The sequence below is a fragment of the Sphaerodactylus townsendi genome, linkage group LG06 (genome assembly GCF_021028975.2).
Source record: "Sphaerodactylus townsendi isolate TG3544 linkage group LG06, MPM_Stown_v2.3, whole genome shotgun sequence".
In the NCBI taxonomy this organism is placed as follows: domain Eukaryota; kingdom Metazoa; phylum Chordata; class Lepidosauria; order Squamata; family Sphaerodactylidae; genus Sphaerodactylus; species Sphaerodactylus townsendi.
The window spans coordinates 13,570,919-13,589,560 of record NC_059430.1 but is presented as its reverse complement, the minus strand read 5'-3'; the positions used below and the strand labels follow the sequence as shown (position 1 = coordinate 13,589,560).

Genomic DNA, 18,642 nt, shown 5'->3' with positions numbered 1-18,642 from the left:
TACTGTGCAGAGTCGGTAAGGGGCTCAGGTCTACCGCCCGGAACCAGCAAGGTGCCTAGTCTACGGACTGGAGCCGACGAGGCTTCCAGGTCTACTGCCTGGAGTCAGCGAGCGCGGTCTGAGCTGGTTGCCCCCCACGTGATTAGATAGCATGTGCCCATGGACATGTGATACCCCATGTCCCTCTGACAGGTACGTCCCTGTTCAGGCTCCCTCTGGCACTTCAGTCTTTCACCCAACTACAGCTGACAGCCTGACCCTGGTATGGTAGGTTCTCGCCTGCAGTACATAGCCCTGCATCCATTTTGGGAGTCTCCTGAAGAATTTTACACACCCATAAGCAATCAAGATCACAACTAGACTTCATTGATCATGGAGGTGTAATAGGGCGGAGTTGGCATGATGTCACAACCCTGAAGTTAGCGCACTATTTGTCCACTGTCTCCCTCGACACTGCGCCCCACTGACTCAAAACAAACTCCAGCTGGCTATGAAAGTGCTTTGCAACTTGCTCTCAACCGCCTTGCATGCTCGCTCAATAAACACCTGTCAGAAAGGCCAAAGCTCCACAAGAAAGCAGACAAAATTGATGGGGCCCCCTAGGCTTTGGTCTAGTCCACCTTATGGATAATATGACCCTGCTTCCGGAGGCTGGCCTCACCCCCTTATTTTCCAGCAGGCTTACACTTCTCAGGCACCCTCCAAACCCCAATTTGGAATCTCTGAAAAGGATTCACAGTAAAGCACAATAGTGCCCTCTCTTTACATTCAACATGAATCTGGGGGGGTGGGGAGTCAGTCTCAAGAGCATTTGTTGTGGTTTACACTTCATAATCTCATCAGGGAGATCATCCATAAGGGACAGCCATCTCTCTCCCTCCCTCCCTCCTTGAAAATGCTGGGGGGAAGAATTTGGACTAAAAAAAGGAAACATTTCTTCATGCAACACGTGATTGGTGTTTGGAATATGCTGCCACAAGAGGTGGTGATGGCCACTAACTTGGATAGCTTTAAAAGGGGCTTGGACAGATTTATGGAGGAGAAGTCGATCTATGGCTACTAATCTTGATCCTCCTTGATCTGAGACTGCAAATGCCTTAGCAGACCAGGTGCTCAGGAGCAGCAGCAGCAGCAGAAGGCCATTGCTTTCACCTCCTGCAGGTGAGCTCCCAAAGGCACCTGGTGGGCCACTGCAAGTCCAGAGAGCTGGACTAGATGGACTCTGATCCAGCAGGCTCTTTCTTATGTTCTTATGTTCTTTCTAAAGCAAGGGTTCTATAGTTTTGTGGGGCAGACCCAGGGTGTGGGCTCATGTAACTGCTTGTAATCATAGGCGTGCATTGTTAAGTGTGAGGAAAGGGTGTGGTGGCCACAGATGCAGATCTTCCTGAGCTGCCTACTGTTTTGTGAGCACCTCCTCCTGTACACCTTTAATGGTGTTTTAACTAGAGCACAGGTGTCAAACTCGCGATCCTCCAGATGTTATGAACTACAGTTCGCATCATCCCCTGCCAGCATGATGCTGGGAGGGGATGATGGGAACTGTAGTCTATAACATCTGGAGGGCCGCGAGTTTGACATCTATGATCTAGAGACATTTTATAGCTGTAATCTTTATCCCTCTGCGGTGAAAAGCCACTTCAGGCTGTCAGGCGTGAACTCTAGGATATTCTGTCTCGAATAACAACAGCAAAAAAGACCCCATCTCCTTGCAAATAGAAAACTAAAGGTATAGCCCCACCCATACAATGTTGTGCTGGTTTTCCATGGGGCAGGGTTTTTCTTTAAAAAAAAAAAATTAGTAGCACCATAAAAGATTATCCTTTACATTCAGCCGGACGTGGTATACTCCCCTCTAGCCACTCAGTGTTCTGCTACTTCATTCTGCTGCGTGTGTGAACTTTGGTCTTATTAATGTGACTATACAGTGGAATCTTGGTTTTCATTGGTTTCGGTTTTCATCAATTTTTTCAGTGAAAAATTTGTCTCGGTTTTCATTGATTTGCCTCAGTTTTCATCGATTTGCAGTAAGGTGCAGGGGTTTGTGGAGAAAAATCACCCGGACAAAGCTGTTGCAGGTCGTGCCTGCAACTTGTTTAATGACAACTTGTTTAATTGCCCCATTTCAGACAAATCTTAAAGAGGCGTCAGAAACAGACCTCTTTGGACAGCTTTCTGGTACGACATTGGTCCACTGGCTCTGAAGCTGGTCCTAGTGTTATTGTTTGTTACTGTTTTCAGCATTAAACACTATGTTTATTCATCAAAAAAAATGTGGTTTTGGTATGTTTTTTGGAGTGCCTAGAAAGGATTTATTGGATTTACATTGATTCCTATGGAAAAGTTTGCCTCGGTTTTCATCGGTTTCGGTTTTCATCGATTCTTTTTGGATGGATTATCAACAAAAACCAAGGTTCCTCTGTATATAACACCCACAAAGGCTTTGTGTCAGATATGTGATGGGAATCTTCCCCCCTGCTCCATTTCTGGATTACCAAACCACCCTGTGGAGTTTTGCTATTTGCCTGCGGCCCCGATTCCTTCCCCTCAAGTATTTGAGGTCCAGGAGAAAAATGGTGGGGGAAATAAAACTGATGGTGATACTCTAGAAATCGCTCCAATTTCTATGATGAAGACCATAGAGATTGTAGAGACTGGGGAAGTAATATCGCATGCTCCAAATTTTGGCCCAGAAGGGATATTACATCCTCCATTATGCTTTACAAATTTCCCCAGATGTTTCACAATAGAGATTGGGAGAAAATATTAGGGCATCAAAGAGGATGTGATGTCACATTTCCTGAAACTCCCTCCTCCTCCCAATTTCCTAGCTTTTGCTGGCACCGGGCTTGAAACTCCATGTGGATTTGCTATTGGCTTAGCTACATTACTTATATGCAGAGGTGGGATCCAGCAGGTTCTCACAGGTTCCAGAGAGTAGGTTACTAATTATTTGTGTGTGCCAAGAGGGGGTTACTAATTGGTCATTTTGCCACGTGATTTTTGCCTTAGTTACACCCCTCCTCTCAGCAGTAGCATGCAGAACTTGAAGCAGTCTAGCAGGAGGTGCACCAGCGTGCATGGCAGCCTGCGCCTGTGTGCATTCGTTTCCCGCCCAAGGACCAGCGCAGTGGCTGTGTCCTTGCCACAGCCCCGCCCAGGAATGCCCCGCCCCTGGAATGCCTGGCCCCGCCCCCATCATGCCCCACCCAGCCCCATTGGCGCTACGCCACAGTTTGAATCCCACCACCATGGGAACCTGTTACGAAAATTTTTGTATCCCACCACTGCTTATATGGCACTACATAACTTGCACAATGGAGCCAATACCAGTTCTACAGGGCAGTTTGAGGATGCAGCTCCCGTGCAGAAGGGAAAGTTGAAGCTGCCTCTCCTCACATACTGTGACTGTGAGCAGAAAAGGGCCAGCATACAACTGGGTAGTACAGAATTCCCATTGCTTATCTGATACAAAGTCCTCAAGGAGGACACGAGGTCTTGTAGAGATCCCATTTTACTCAGAGGCTGTTGTATGAGTTTCACTCTATGCAGTATCTTCCTTTTGTCTCAGTGCCACTTTATGTTGGTTGCATATCCCTAACCGATGAAGCTAAACTGAGATCATGATGCTGGCAAGTCCGTCTCCCCTCATGCTAGCACGTGTCCGCCACACGGTTAAACGAGTTCCTCTGTATAGTGTCCCGAATCCAGTCTGTATATCTGCAGATCTTGGTATAGACTCCGGGCTGCCCTTTCTGTGCACAGATCTGCATTCCCCAGGAGACGATGCCTTGAAGTCTACCATTACACACCAAAGGTCCGCCAGAGTCACCCTGCAGACAGAAAAGGAGAAGAAACGTCAGCATCCCTTGGCCCCACTTCTGGGATGAGCAGGAGATAGGTTTGGTCCAGTGCCAAGTGAACCATGGAGCTGGATCAAGCATCCGCCTCAACAAGGTGTGACCAGATCATGCCTCAATTTATGGCCCTTCACCTATGGCAGAACCTGATAAGATTACCTGCACATCAGGTGTAAAGTTGGAATCTGTCATCACGTGAGTACATGAAAATAATGCAGAACCAGGCTCAAAATCTAATCTCCTAATAATTTTTGCTTTCTAGCCAATTTCTAGCCATTGTCATTCAACCATGTGTTTGAAAAATGTGTGAGCAATGCTTGGTGAAATCTCAGCAGTTGTTAGTAAAGTTAGATCAGCATTTTGTTTGGGTTTTTTTTATTGGTGGTTATTTGCTAAAGTTTAATTCTCCTTATTGCACACAACTGTTGCCCCATGATTCTCAGGATAGCCTTTTTGGGTGGTCAGAGGCAATCCGTTCGCCCCTTCTTAATCTACAGAAAAGCTGGTTGGATCTAACCCTTAAGAGCAGAGAGATGGTCACTTCTGGTAGGGACCCAAAATCTACTGCTGGGTGTCACCAACCTGTTGATGAAACAACACTCCAAAGCTGATAATGATATAGCCACAGAACACAAGAACATAAGAAGAGCCTTGTTGGATCAAATTCAGCCGCTCCAGATTTTCATGGACTATGATTCCCAGCAGCTCCTGCTAGCATGACCAATTGGCCCTGCTGGCATGGGCTGATGGGAATTGTAGTCCATGAACACCTGGAGGGCCTGAGTTTGACACCTATGGATTAGATCAAGGCCCATCAAGTCCAGCAGTCTATTCCCACAGTGGCCAACCAGGCAGCTCTAGGAAGCCCAACAACAAGATGACTGCAGTAGTATTACCTGTCATTGTTCCACAGCACCTCATATAATAGCAGGGGCATAATACCCAGGGAACACATGGGGTCAAATGTTCCTGGGCTGTGTCCATTTAGTCACATGGGGGTGGGTGGGAAATCACCCCATACCCTGCCTATTTCCCTGATGACCTGGTGCAAAAAAAGTTGTTTGGTCATGGTGGGGGAAGGCGGCTGCCCATATATATATATGTGTGTGTGTGTGTGTGTGTGTGTGTGTGGGATGGAAAACTCAGATTTTGCACTGGACTACATTTTCCCTAGATACACCTCTGTGTAATAGGCATGGTTCTCTGATACTGAAGAGAATAGGTATAGATCATGACTATTGGCCATTCTGACCAGTAGTCATCTAAGCAATGACTGGGTGTGTTTGCGTGTTTTTGTTTTTTAAAAAACGACTGAAAAAAACCTTCTGATGGTATGGGGAGGGGGGGAGTGGCCATGGGGTGATGTGAAGTCAAGAAAAGTAGGTAGGTAACCGCTGGGTGAACACTCCATTGCAGTAGCAATGAGAGCTACTATGGACCGCTTTGCCACATGGTAGCAGCTTCAGAATCCTCAACTGGTGGGCAACGCATTCAGCCCTGCTTATCAGGGGTCACCTACCCTCCTCATCCTAATCAGACGGTGAATTTAAACAGCAGTGCGTGGATGTTTGTTTTGAGGTCACAGTTCACATTCCGAGAAGGTGTAACTATCTGCTTTGTTTCTCATTGCTGAAAAGCAAGATGCTGGTTTAAGAAACCCATCAGTTTGACACTGTGGCATAGCGCCAAGGGGGCAGGGAGGAGTGTACAACACACTAGGTATGTCCCCCTGTGGGGGCATGGCAGGGGTATGGCAGGGGCATTCCGGGGTGTGGCATGGTGGATGGGGTGTAGCAGGGGCACAGGGTGCATGCGTGTCCCTGGCACAGTTCCCCCTCGCTCTGCTCCTGCTTTGACACAGAGGTGTAGCTCCAAGGGGACTGGGGGGGGTGCATGATGCACCGGGCGCACATCCCTGTGGTGGTGTGGCGGGGGCGTTCCAGGGTGGAATGGGGTGGAGGATGCACCAGGCGCTTCCCCCCTTGCTACGCCTCTGCTTTGACAGGAAAGGTGTTCCCACAATATTTCAAAGTGGAACATTTTCCCATTCTGCAGGAGTCATGTTTGGAAGTCTTTATATATCCTTAAACTTCCATGATGGTAGGATATGAAGGAAGGTAGGATATGAATGAAATAAGCAATCCATACATCTAAATGATATGAAAGTGTAGGGGTGAGCCATAAACCCAACAGAACCCCAGTAGAAAACCTGGCATGCGGTGCGGCTGTCCTTCATAGGCGCCTGGCTCCCCCACCCCAGTCCCCGTGAGTCTAGGTCACTGAGATGCCTGACTCACCCGGTCTGTCCCAGACAAAAGGGACAAAGGGCTCTTGCCCGCCTCCAGGTGTGGATTAGACCCAGGCGTGGATGCTTCCTCCTGCAGTAGTAGCCCGATGAGATCATGCATCACATGATGATCTCCGCTCTCAGCTCTCCTGCCTCCCGGTCAGCCCACATTGCCCCCTCTTGCCAAGCCCTAGCAGAGGCAGAGCCTAGCACCACCGGCAGGTTGCCAGGATCCACGGAATCAGCTTCCTGCGCTGGCGCTCTCCACCAGATGGAATCTCCACGTCTTTTCTCTTCCTTGGGGCCTCGTGGGCAAGACTACAGAAAGTGTAGCTACAATAGGTAACATTCAGCTCCAGCTGACATGCGCATGTTTCCTTTCAAATAACGATTATTGCATAATGTCCCTCTCTGCAGGAGGAAGCCCTTTCTAGAGTAACAGTGCAATCTTATAGAGTTACACTTGTCCAAAACTATGGGGTTTAGAAGGTGTGGTAACTCTGCTTAGGATGACACTGAAGGGAGCAAGTCTAACTAGAGCTACTCAGAAGTAACTCCCATTTTTTTGTCCAATGGGACTTCCTCCCCATTGCCATTGTAAGTCTTTGCACTTGTTTGATTTGGGATCAGCCTGATGTAGGTAGCTGAATGGACCTTGAAGCTGAGGGAAACTTCATGGGTGGTGGGTAGGAGGATCTTCTGTTTCCAGCTTCATCTTTCTCCTTTCTGAATTTCACTGGCAGGGTAAGGTTATCACCTCAGAAGAGGAAGTTGTGACGGTTTGGCTATAACACGCACATAAACACATCCAGCCTCCTTGTGCTTATTTGTCTTCAGGTCGTTAACCAACATTTACTCACTTGTGGTCTCCTTCAGATTAAGTGTACATTCCCATCATGTTTGATTCTCAGTCGCACACACATTTTCCCCACTTTGGAACTCACCTTGCTCTCAGATCAGAGAATCCCCTCAGTTTCCAAAAGCCATAAAAGTACAATTTTTTCCCCTTCACAGGGAAGGTGAAAGAGATCACTGTGTGTTAGTTAAGCTTTCCTTGGATTTTCTTGCTCCTCCCCATCTTTCCCTGCCCACACAATAGCAGTTTCTCCCACTCTTCAGGCCACCATTTCAAAAAGATCAGAAGGAGTTTTACTTTTGTTAAATTTTAATTCTGCAACCAGACATGTGCCTGCCAGAGGGAAGTGTGGGTACAAATGTCCTCGACTGCAGGCAATTTAATCATGTTGGGGGTGGGAATCACCCCCCCCCCTATAATGTGATAGCATTGACCAAGAAAAAATCCAGGTTTTGCTGCTCACGACTTTATGAATGGTTTTAGGCCGCAATTGAAAGAACGTAACGTGGTGTCTTGTCATTCGCTCACAGTTTGTAAATGATATCATGCCGCAATTGGAAGACCAATTACAAACATTACATTACTTGCTATTGGGGGGGGGGGGGATCTTTTACCTGGCACGAATCCACACCTCCTTGCCTGACGCCGGCACACAGCATGTTGTCAGTGATCATATTACGATAGGCACGTTGGCACTCTTGGTTTGACATCGTGTAGACTTCTGCACATTGCAGGATGTCAGGAAACTCTGCTGCAAACAAAGAATGGCGATAATTCACAGATGAGCTAAGGCAGTGGTCCTCACTCCACGGCTTGCAAAAGCCAGATTCACAGCTGCCGTCAACTAAAAGAACTGCATGACTACTGTATGCCCTATCAGTGTGCCTCCCCACCAAACTCTCACACACACAATAAGATAAGCTATAACTATTGTATGCAATATGGAATTATGGGATAACCTTTCTAATGACTCAGTTACTTATATGCATAGAATTCTCTCCCCCCCCATTGCTGAACCTCAACTAGCCCTTGTATATTGGGAGTGAAGAGTCTCCTCTGCTGTCTCACTCTTTCCTCAACATGAGACACAGCAGCTCAGTGTGAAACCACAGAGGTGTCTGGAGGAGGCCTAGTTGGCTGTTCAGAAAGGAGTAAAACCACCAGTGCCCGACTGATGCCATCTCCGGGTTGTCAAATGAAGAAAATAAGAACAGCTCCCCTGGATCAGACCATCGAGTCTAGCATCCTGTCTCACACAGCGGCCAAACAGTTTTTGTGGAGGTCCAACAAAAAGGCATAGACGCTGAGGCCTTCCCCTGATGTTGCCTCCTGGCACAGGTGATCGGAGGTTTACTGCCTCTGAAGATAGAGGTTTCCTTTAATCACCATGACTAGTAGCCACTGATAAACCTATTTTCTGTGAATCTGTCTATAAGCAGTTTGCCTCGAGAGCTTGAGGATGTAGTGTTGCTCCAGGTGGTGGTTGGAGGCAGTGGCGTACATGACCGGTTCCCCACATCCCCCCTGCCTGGCTCCCCATGCCCCAGCAGGGAGGCCAGGGAAGGGCGGGGTCCACGAGTGGGGCTCAGGAGGGTTGGCTCGGATGGATGCCACAGCAGCAGACTGGCTCCTGGGCTGTCTTGCTACTGCAGTTCCTGCTGCCAAGCCCCGTCCTATTGGCCTCCCTGCAGGCCAGCTCCTGCCCTCCCCAGGGCCTGGGTGGGGTTCAGCAGCAGGTGACCCAGATGAGCAGCTCAGGCTGGTTCCGTGGTGGCAGGCTGGCTCCTGGGCTGTCCTGCCACACCACCCTTCTGGCCTGCAGGAAGGTGGGAGCGGGGCTCGGTGGCAGGCAGCTCGGGTGTGCGGGCGCCACAGTGGTAGGCTGGCTCCTGGCGAACAGCTCAACCGGCAAGTGGAACAACAGCGTGGGGGGAGCCGCTGAGTGCCTGCCAGGTTGCCGCACTGTGGGACAGGTCGGGCGCAGGAACCCGGCTGGCACCCAGCGCCCCCTGACGTGATGAAATGGTGTGTGCCTGGGGTCATGGGATACCCCATGTCCCCATTAGTGGTACGCCACTGGCTGGAGGTCTCTCCTATTACAACTGATCTCCAGGCAACAGAGATCAGTTCACCTGCAGAAAACGGCCACTTTGGAAGGTTATCTCTAGGGCATCATGTCCCACTAAAATCCTTTTCTCCCCAAATCCCATCTTCTGCAGTCTCTACTCCCCAAATCTCCAGGTATTTCTGAGCCTGGATCTGGCAACGCTGCGGGAGTAATTTGAGGAGGCAGAATTTGAGGAGGGTGGGTGTTCAGTAGTGTGTGATGCCATAGAGTTCACCCTCTACAGTTTCCAGTTCCTACACAGGACCTGATCTCTATGGTCTGGAGATCAGTTGTAACTCCAGAAGATCTCTGGGTCCCACCTGGAAGATGGTACATCTACACCCCACTGTGGCAGGCTTGCTATTTCCTAGAGCAGCTGGAGAGATGGCAGCCCTTCTAGCTGTTCTGCCTTTGAAGAACAGCTAGAATATGTAAAAGAGTGTATTAATTCCTCCTACATCTAGGATGGCTGAAAGGACCAAAAGCTATTATGTATGGCCTAATGGATAACTTTGAGCATCTCATTGTTCAAGTACAGCTATAAGAAGGAAGGAAGGAAGGAAGGAAGGAAGGAAGGAAGGAAGGAAGGAAGGAAGGAAGGAAGGAAGGAAGGAAGGAAGGAAGGAAGGAAGGAAGGAAGGAAGGAAGGAAGGAAGGAAGGAAGGGAGGAGAAAGGAGGGAGGAAGGAAGGAAGGAAGGAGAAGAAGGAAGGAAGGAAGGAAGGAAGGAAGGAAGGAAGGAAGGAAGGAATTTCTCAGTTGGGTAGTGCCCTGGGGGTCCCCTGGTGGCCAGGAGCAAGAATAGCCAAGCCCCAGCAACTTTTCCAATCCCTCAGACAGTTCATCAGCAATGGAAAGCTCATTAAAGGTCTCCTGCACTGCTGTCAGTTTTGGGGGGAAATGCAATGGGCAAGCTCGTGCCTCACTGAGCCATGAGAAATAGGTTTGTTGTGCCACATGGAATTTTCACTTCCCAGTCTATGCCACTGAAAAGCCACCAAGAAGTTGCATGTGAATTTGTTAGCACTGCCAAATGTCTTCCAGATATCAAAATGGCCTGAGGAAAAAAATAAAATTGCTGAGGAGCTGGGACATGTGATTGCATTAAGGAAATTTAAGAATCTATGGGCCGAAAGAGCAAGGGCTAGTAGCTGGACAGGAGAAGTCGCCGGGGGGGCACTTTACTCACATGTTTTCTCTGCCCTCCCCATGGCATACCCAGCTGGCCCAGCCTGCCCCCCGCATCTTGCTATCTTTCCAGTCGGCAGAAAACTGCTTTCTGCTGGCTGAAAACGGGTCAGATTGGTCTGGCCAGATGGGGCGCATTGAAGTGGGGGGGTGGGGAATAGAGATCCGGAGAAAGGTTTGAGGCCGATTTTTCACACCCCCAGGCACGCGCCTGGTGCAACACATGCACCCCACCCCCTTGTAGCTCTGCCACTGGTGAAAGGCAAAGAGGGAACAAGAGTGAGAAAGAAAAAGAGGAACAGAAGAAATCTGGGAGCTTGGAGAAGTGGAGATGGAGATAGCAAAGGCAGCCAACAGCCATTCGTTGAGCAAGGGCCCTGTCTCATCCATTGTGTATATTTGGAAATGATTACTGTACATGCTGGGGTCTCAGTGGTGCTCCCAACCAGACACCAGGCAGCGAGTGTTAGGGGTGCAGCTGCATTAGGTATGCCGACTTAACCGGCCGGACGTATTCATTGATGTTGGCGGGGTTGCGCAGCCGTATCAGCATGATGTCATTGTCGTGAGTAGTGGGGTTATATCCAGGGTGTAGGAATTTCTGCGCTGACGTGATGCACTGCTCAGACCCCTCGTTCGCCCTCAGACTGTAATCTCCCATCCTTGTGTGGATGTCTCTGCAGGGCAGGAGCACAGAAAGGAATTAAAAGGAGAGAGAAGCTAGTTGAAAACAACTTTCATCATTGGCCTGTAGAGTTAGTGAATGAGATCCTGACAACAACATGTGAGCAGATAAAAGTATCATTATGGAACTATTTTTCAGTTCTTCCAGAACTCAAAATGAAGGCTGCCACATTTAATCTGTGAATTGGTTAATCTGCTAGGCCAATCTATTGATTCTTGATATATTGAAAAGGTGCCTCCAATTTATTAGACAACTAAAAAAAAATAGCATTTCGACAGTTAAGTAAAGTCTCTCTGACAACAGGTGTTCCATTTCTCTCTCACACAGGAAGAAATGCTTCTTCTAAGATGGAGTAAACTCTACATAACATCTAAGAACAACATATATTTTATTGTCCATAGCCATTTTTTAAATCCAGAGGCAGATTTATGTGAGATGGCATCCATTATAAATCTATTTTGAGAACTCACATCAAGCTGTGCTAAAAACACCCATGCATGAAATGCTGCCAATTGTATCCTGAATATTCCAAAAGTAACCCACTGAACAGGTTCAAGCTGCTTGCAAACAGCCAAACCGAATGATGAAAAATCGGCTCCCTGCTTGCAACTGGAGAACAGAATGTGAGGCAAACTAGTAACCTAATTAATGTTCAAAAAGCTAGGAATCTAGTAGCAATTCCTCAAGCCAAAGGATATTGGGAATCCAGAAACCATTGATACTAATCATTCTCATGGATGCTCAGAAAAAAATGGGAACTTAGGAAGAACAGATACTCATTAACACAACGAATATTTAGAAAACTGGGGGTTTAGAATAAATCAATGCTTATCAATCTCAAAAATGCTCATAAATCCAGGAATGACAGGTGCTCCACTACCTAATGTAAGCTTAGAAAATGATAAAATCCAGAAATGAGACTTATTAACAAAACGGATGCTTTAAAAACTGGGAATCCAGAAATAAATGATGTATAGTAGTCCTATAAATGCTCAGAAGCTGGGTATCCAGAAATGATGGATAGTCAATAATATATGGGATGCTCAGAAAATTCAGAATCCAGAAGCAGTCGATGCTTCTGGATGCTTAGAAGCCAGTGGGAACAACTAGATGATCCAACCCTTTGCCCATATCCCTGTAGTTTCCTTACCCTTGGGTATCACAGTGGGCAGCAGTGAGCACCCAGTCCCTTTCTATCAGAACCGCTCCGCACTGAACATCTGGCCCATTTTTCCGACTGTTCGAGAGAATGACCTGGTAAGGCTGACCATTCTTTTCACAGTCCTGGCCCCCGATGATCCTCTCATCCTGTGTAGCCACTGGAGAAAAACAAACAAACAGCCACATGAGAGGCAGTTTCAGGCAGCCACACCTTGAGCTTCAACCACACCTTGCAAAGTCCCATTGCTGCATAGATGCAGCTTAAACTCTTCACAGATTTTGGAAATGGTGCTTAATAAAAGAATAAAAGAATATGGTGCTTAATAAATGGTGCTTAATAAAATAATTCTCTTCCCTCCTTACTGTTAGAAGGAAAATGTAAGAAAATTCCATACGAAAAGAGGCTTTGCCCCTGCCCTCTAGGTGAAATAGACACCATAGAACAGGGGTGGGAACCTCTTAGACTCTCAGATGTTCAGGAACTACAATTCCCATCAGCCCCTACCAGCATGGCCAATTGGCCATGCTGACAGAGGCTGATGGGAATTGTAGTTCCTGAACATCTGGAGAGCCGCAGGTTCCCTACCCCTGCCATAGAACATATGGTCTTTAGATGCCCCACTTATGAAAAGTTCCGTAAGGAAACCCTCAGCCCAGTCCTGACAGGCCTAACTGGTTTAAATGACAAAGATACACCGGCCTATATACTAATGAGCAGGGACCAGAAAATCACAGGGGAAATGGCTCGCTTTTACTCATCTATTTGTAAACACAAAAAGAGTCATCTGGCGGCTGAATGGTAAAGGGACGGGATGATTGAATCAGTTTCAATCTTTAGACGATCTCGTTGGAAGTCTGGGTTTTCAGTAGGCGCTTTTAGTAAGACTGCAAAGGTATTTTAAAAGCCTGTGAATTTTAAATCCTTAATTCCTGTTCCAATCAATGTATTTTATCTACTGTTTCGCTACTAAGGTGAGATGGGATTTTAAGTACTAGCCATTGTCATTGACTGTTAACAAATAATAACAATAATATTCAGTTCACGCGAATATCCCCTTTGTTTATACCTTAGGCCCCTTCCGCACACGCAGAATAATGCGTTTTCAAACCACTTTCACAACTGTTTGCAAGTGGATTTTGCTATTCCGCACAGCTTCAAAGAGCACTGAAAGCAGTTTGAAAGTGCATTATTCTGCATGTGCGGAAGGTGCCTCAGATTACGTATTATCCTTGATTATCTGTGCTTTTAGTGTATTTTTTGTACACATATAGTTTGTACTAAATGGCACTGTGAAATTGATGCATATTTGTTTTGTTATACTGGTCGCTGACTGCAAATAAGCGATGGAGAATAAAAGGTTGGACAATGGAGGGATGAAAAGTGTGGTAGATAATAGTCCCAAATACCCTCTGCAAAAACCCCTCTGAGGGTGTTGCAGAAAATAGGTGCCCATCATGCAGATAGTGGGGAATACAGAGCCCCCTTGAACTGGTATGGTGAAACAAGAAGCAGAGGACAGATTTCTTGTTTGTTACTTCATTTCTAATCTGCTTTTCTTGTGGAAACTCCAAGAAAGTCACAAACTTAAACTTAAAACCCAATTTTTAAAAAGCCATTAATAATGTCAGCCAACATCAACAGCAAAGGATCCAACTCCCTCCCCAAAAGTTCCCTTTTACACATCCTGCAAATCTACTTTTGTGTAGGAGCTTTTGTGGCCTCCTTGGGCAGAGTGTTCCATCAAAGTGGGCAACAGGCAGAAGATGAGAGAATGGCAAAGGGCTGAGGATGCACTCTGAGCTGCAAAACCTTTTTGGAGACTACAGCTTACAAGGCCCACAAGCACAAGATTCTATTTATGTGCAGCAACTGGCAATCCAGGAATCAAATCCAGCCATCCAATGACTAGGGTCACGCCAGTTTCAAGCTGAAGAAGAAACTGACAAAAAACATACAAGCTGTATTGCTCACACATTACTCATAGGCCATTTATGCACAAGTGGTCTCCTTCGCATTCAGCATCCATTCCCTTTGGGTCTGATTCTTGGTTACATACACATTTTCCCTTCTTCAGAACTCACTGTGCTTTCAGATTAGATATCCGTGCAGTTTCGAAAACTTGTGAAAGTGTGATTTTTAGCCTCCCTTCCCAGGGAGAGCGAAGGAGACCAGTGTTCGGGTTTTCCCACTCCTCTTGCCTTATCCCACCCACAAAGCAGCAGTTCTGCCCACTCTTGGCCTGGCATTCCAGTGGGGCATTTAAAAATTATTCTAACACTGTAGGTCTATCACAAAAGCAGTAGACCATTAAAATGGTTGCAGAAACAACCAGGCAAAATGGCACCTTGGCAGGAATCAGTGGGTCACTTCCTCAAGTATAAATGAAAAAATATAGGGAAACCCCACTGTGGGGCAAACAGCCTGTGGGTAAGTATTGCATGCCTCAAAGGCCATAGCCTCTTTCCATCACCTTAAAAAGTCAATGCAAGAAGGAGGCTGTAGGAGAAATCATGGCTTTTGCCCTCTGTACGATTGTCATATACTAACTGACCCAGTGGTGGGATCCAAAAATTTTAGTAACAGGTTCCCATGGTGGTGGGATTCAAACTGTGGTGTAGCACCAATGAAGCTGGGCGGGGCACGATGGGGGCGTGGCCGGGCATTCCGGGGGTGGGGCATTCCTGGGTGGGGCTGTGGCAAGGACGCAGCCGCTGCGCCGGTCCTTGGGCGGGAAACGAATGCGCGCAGGCTGCCACACACGCCGGTGCACCTCCTGCTAGACTGCTTCAAGTTCTGCGCGCTACTGTTGAGAGGAGGGGCGTAACTATGGCAAAAATCACATGGCAAAACCACCAATTAGTAACCCCCTCTCGGCACACACAAATAATTAGTAACCTACTCTCAGGAACCTGTGAGAACCTGCTGGATCCCACCTCTGAAATGACCACTGGCCCTTTCTGCACAATTAATTTAAAACATTTTGAGGGAGGAAATTCATTTAAAACATTCCAGCCTCAAAACATTTTAAATGAATTCCCTTTTAAAATGATTCTTTGGCTGAAACGTTTTCAAAACATCTTCAGTTGCTGTGTGATCTGTTGGCTACACGTCCCATGCTTCTCTGTTTCCCTTAACTCCCTCTTTTACGCCATTTTCTGAGCTTCCTCTGTTCCCCTCACCTGTTTATTTGCACAGTATTTATCTGTTCTTTTATTTTTGGGGGGCCAATATTCTAACACTGCATGTATGAGGAGTCTAGAATGCAGCACGAGGCATTGTGAAGCATTGAAGCATCGATTCAACACAGAACTCAAGAAAAAGGGGAAAATCACAAAATGGTGGCCAGGAATTGTTTCCAGTGTGGACAAAGGGGGGGGGGATTGAAAATGTTTTACAAATGTTTTAGGAGATTTGTGCAGACAGGCCACTGAGTGCTCACGCAAGTCCTGAATCCAACCAAAGCTAAGATTCACGCTGTCAACTCTTAGCAGTTTGCAATCATAATGGCATCCATTGTTTGAAATCCAGAAGGTGCACGTGCTAGTTTGCTAACAGATTGGTTTGCTATAGCAAACTAACAGATTGGTTACAGCGTAAGGTTTTGTGGGTGAGAAATGCCCTGGATAAAATGGAGAAAATCGAAAACGGCTCCCACAAAATAAACCTCCACAACAAATTGGTCAGTCTATGACGCCACAAGTCTTATTATTTTTTACTTTTTTTGCATTTTCAAAAGATGTGGGATTATTTAAGTGACCTCTGTCCTGTATAGGTAATTCCAATGCTTCTGACACCTTTTGACAACTACTGAGAAGCAGGTTGAATCCAGAAAGACTCTCATTATGATTGTAGGCGCAGAGTGAAGTCTGGGGATCATCACTATTCATATAAGCATTGCTAGCTTGTCATTAAATCATTGCATATATTGTGAGCCTTAGCTATAACCCCCTTAAACAAAATGCATAGAGGCCTTTGCTCTTTGCCCTTTTTCCTTGTTGCTAACCAGAACTGTAACAGCCTTGGTGAATACTTCTTTGTTCTAGTTTTCTTCCTTAGAATCAACAATATTTCAATTATGCTGCCTCTAAGGTATTTTCGTTCTTACAGGCACCATAAGTCAGTCTTTTTCTGATACAAAACTAGAACATAGACAAATGTTTAGGCTCATTGTTTAGATAAGTAGGGCAACTGAGAACAATACTGATAAGGTGAAGGTGGGCCTTGGTTCACAGAACATCAAAAGCGTGAACTAATGACACCTTCCAATGAGGGCATCAGCTTGGCAAAAATGTTTTGGGTAAGGGGATGATCTCCTCCTTCTTTAATGACTGGATTGATGATGCTAACTTTGGGTGCTTGTATTCTTCTTGGTGGACTGTTTTGATGTAACCTATAAAAATGAGATTTTTCAGCCATTTTGGTGTGGCTCCTCTGGTGCTAACTTGCCTTTGTTGGCCTGAATAAAATTCTTTCTTTGATTTTATTCTTTGTCGGCTTGAGCTTTTTGGGCTTAAATAATTTAATAGCGTTACCCTGCGGTAACATGATCTGGAGACATCATTAATCATTTGTGAGTGTCACTCAGTACACAACAAAACCCCACTTCAACCCTACCCCCCCCCCATGTGGGTGTGAATGAAATGGGACTTACTTCTGAGAAAACCGGAGTAGGACCGCTCCTTACTGTGCAATCCTAAGAAGAGGTACCACCCTTCTACATCCAATGAAGTCAACAGGCTTAGAAGGGTGTAACCCTATCTGAGTTGCAGGGCATCTTTTGTACAAAACAATTTGATGCTCCCATTGAAAGGCGGCCTGTTTCCTCCAGGATAACAGGCAAATTACATATATAGGGGAAGGGAAAGACCTTTCTGAGACCCAATTCAATAAGCCTTTATTGGCATACAGAACATACAATATAAATACAGTTAAAATTACTAGATAAAACTCCACACTGGGATCATAAAGTTCCAGTTCAGCAAACCTCAGCTGTAGAAACTTTAAGCCACTCTTGAGACAACAGTCTGTAAAGGTCATTACAGCTTTGGCGAGCTATATTTACGCATTTTTATCAGAGCTTCCTGTCCCAGGGTTTTCATAGAGTCCAATGATTTGTAATAATAAGCTGGGATCTTGGATTCTGAGGTAAAGTGGGCAGTGGGAGGAGAATGTGTGTGCAAATGGAGATCCAACTGCCCTGGGCTTACTGCAGGGGCAAAGCCCTCTTATCGCTTGGTAGGACTCCTTGAGTCTTCCTCTATGGAGCAAGGGATGGCATAATATTAAATCTAGCCAGCATGTAGGCTACTCACTATATAGGGTTGTGGCACATATTGCAATATAGTAGGCTGGGTTTCCCTGCACAAATGGAATTGCCACGTTCATTGAGACCCCTGGAAAGCCACTTCAGATCAGAAGAGACTACTCAGCAGAACGTAGCAGCTTCATGCATACAGAGGCTCTGGCTCAGTGATAGAAAACATTCCCTTGCATGTAGACGGTTCAATCCCAAACAATCTCCCATCAAAAAAGATTTCAGGTCTTAGGAAAAGCCATCATCGGCCTCTGACTCTGGGGAGCCATTGCTGATCGGACCAGAAAATGCTGAGCTGCACGGATCCGGCATAAGGTGCCTTTGTACATTCCTCTTGCAGATGGCTGCTTTAGAGAACGTACTCTGCAGCCCTGAGAACCCGCATCAGGCGGCTTGCTTTCTCACGCACACATTCCCCAGAAGGTCTGTATCTTTTCAACCACACACGAGGCTGATTCACTGCGACGGGCCAAAACAGCTGGGTGAATGCTGGTGTAGAAAACAGTATAAACCCTTTTCATCGCTTGTTTTAAGCCCTTTTATCTTCATTTTCGCAGCGTTTTTCTGCACTGCTGTTTTGGCCCACATCGCGGCGAATTCAGCTCCCGAAAGGAGATGTTTCCTTACCTGAGACCGCCTGCAGAAATACCACCATTGTCAGGAGCCTCACGGCCCTGCAGCAAGGCAATGAAGCCACCCGCATGTGTATGTTTTCGTCCTCGGAAGGAAATGCTGTCGGAATGAGAGCAGTTTTATTGTCATTAGATTCATTGCCTTTAAATCCCTGTTGGCCCCACCTTTCCTGCCTTTGCCTAGAAGCATAAGGATCTTGTTATGTGGGTTTCCTTCCCACACCCTCCCCGAGCAGGCAATGTGCCTGCTGGGAACACCTCCAGCCACATGAGTGAAGACTCAGAGAAAGAAAGCTCCTTGTCAGTCCTTGGTTCTGAAACGGTTCTTTTCCACAGCAGTCCAGCCATGGGGGCCAGAGCAGTGGTGGGATCCAAACATTTTAGTAACAGGTTCCCATGGTGGTGGGATTCAAACAGTGGCGTAGCGCCAATGGGGCTGGAGGCTGAAAGGCGCGCATGGGGTAGCGTGGCATTGGGCAATTTGTTCGGTGGCAGGGCATTAATAATTTCTCTGTTACTGTAAAAAAAAGTTCCTAATTTCCAGCTGGTATC

The 18,642-nt window shown here is 46.6% G+C and overlaps 1 pseudogene; it reads right to left on the bottom strand.

The window, feature by feature from the left end:
* Positions 1–3,286: 3,286 nt before the first annotated feature.
* On the bottom strand, positions 3,287–18,184 carry LOC125434325 (annotated as a pseudogene).
* Between the last annotated feature and the right edge of the window lie 458 nt (positions 18,185–18,642).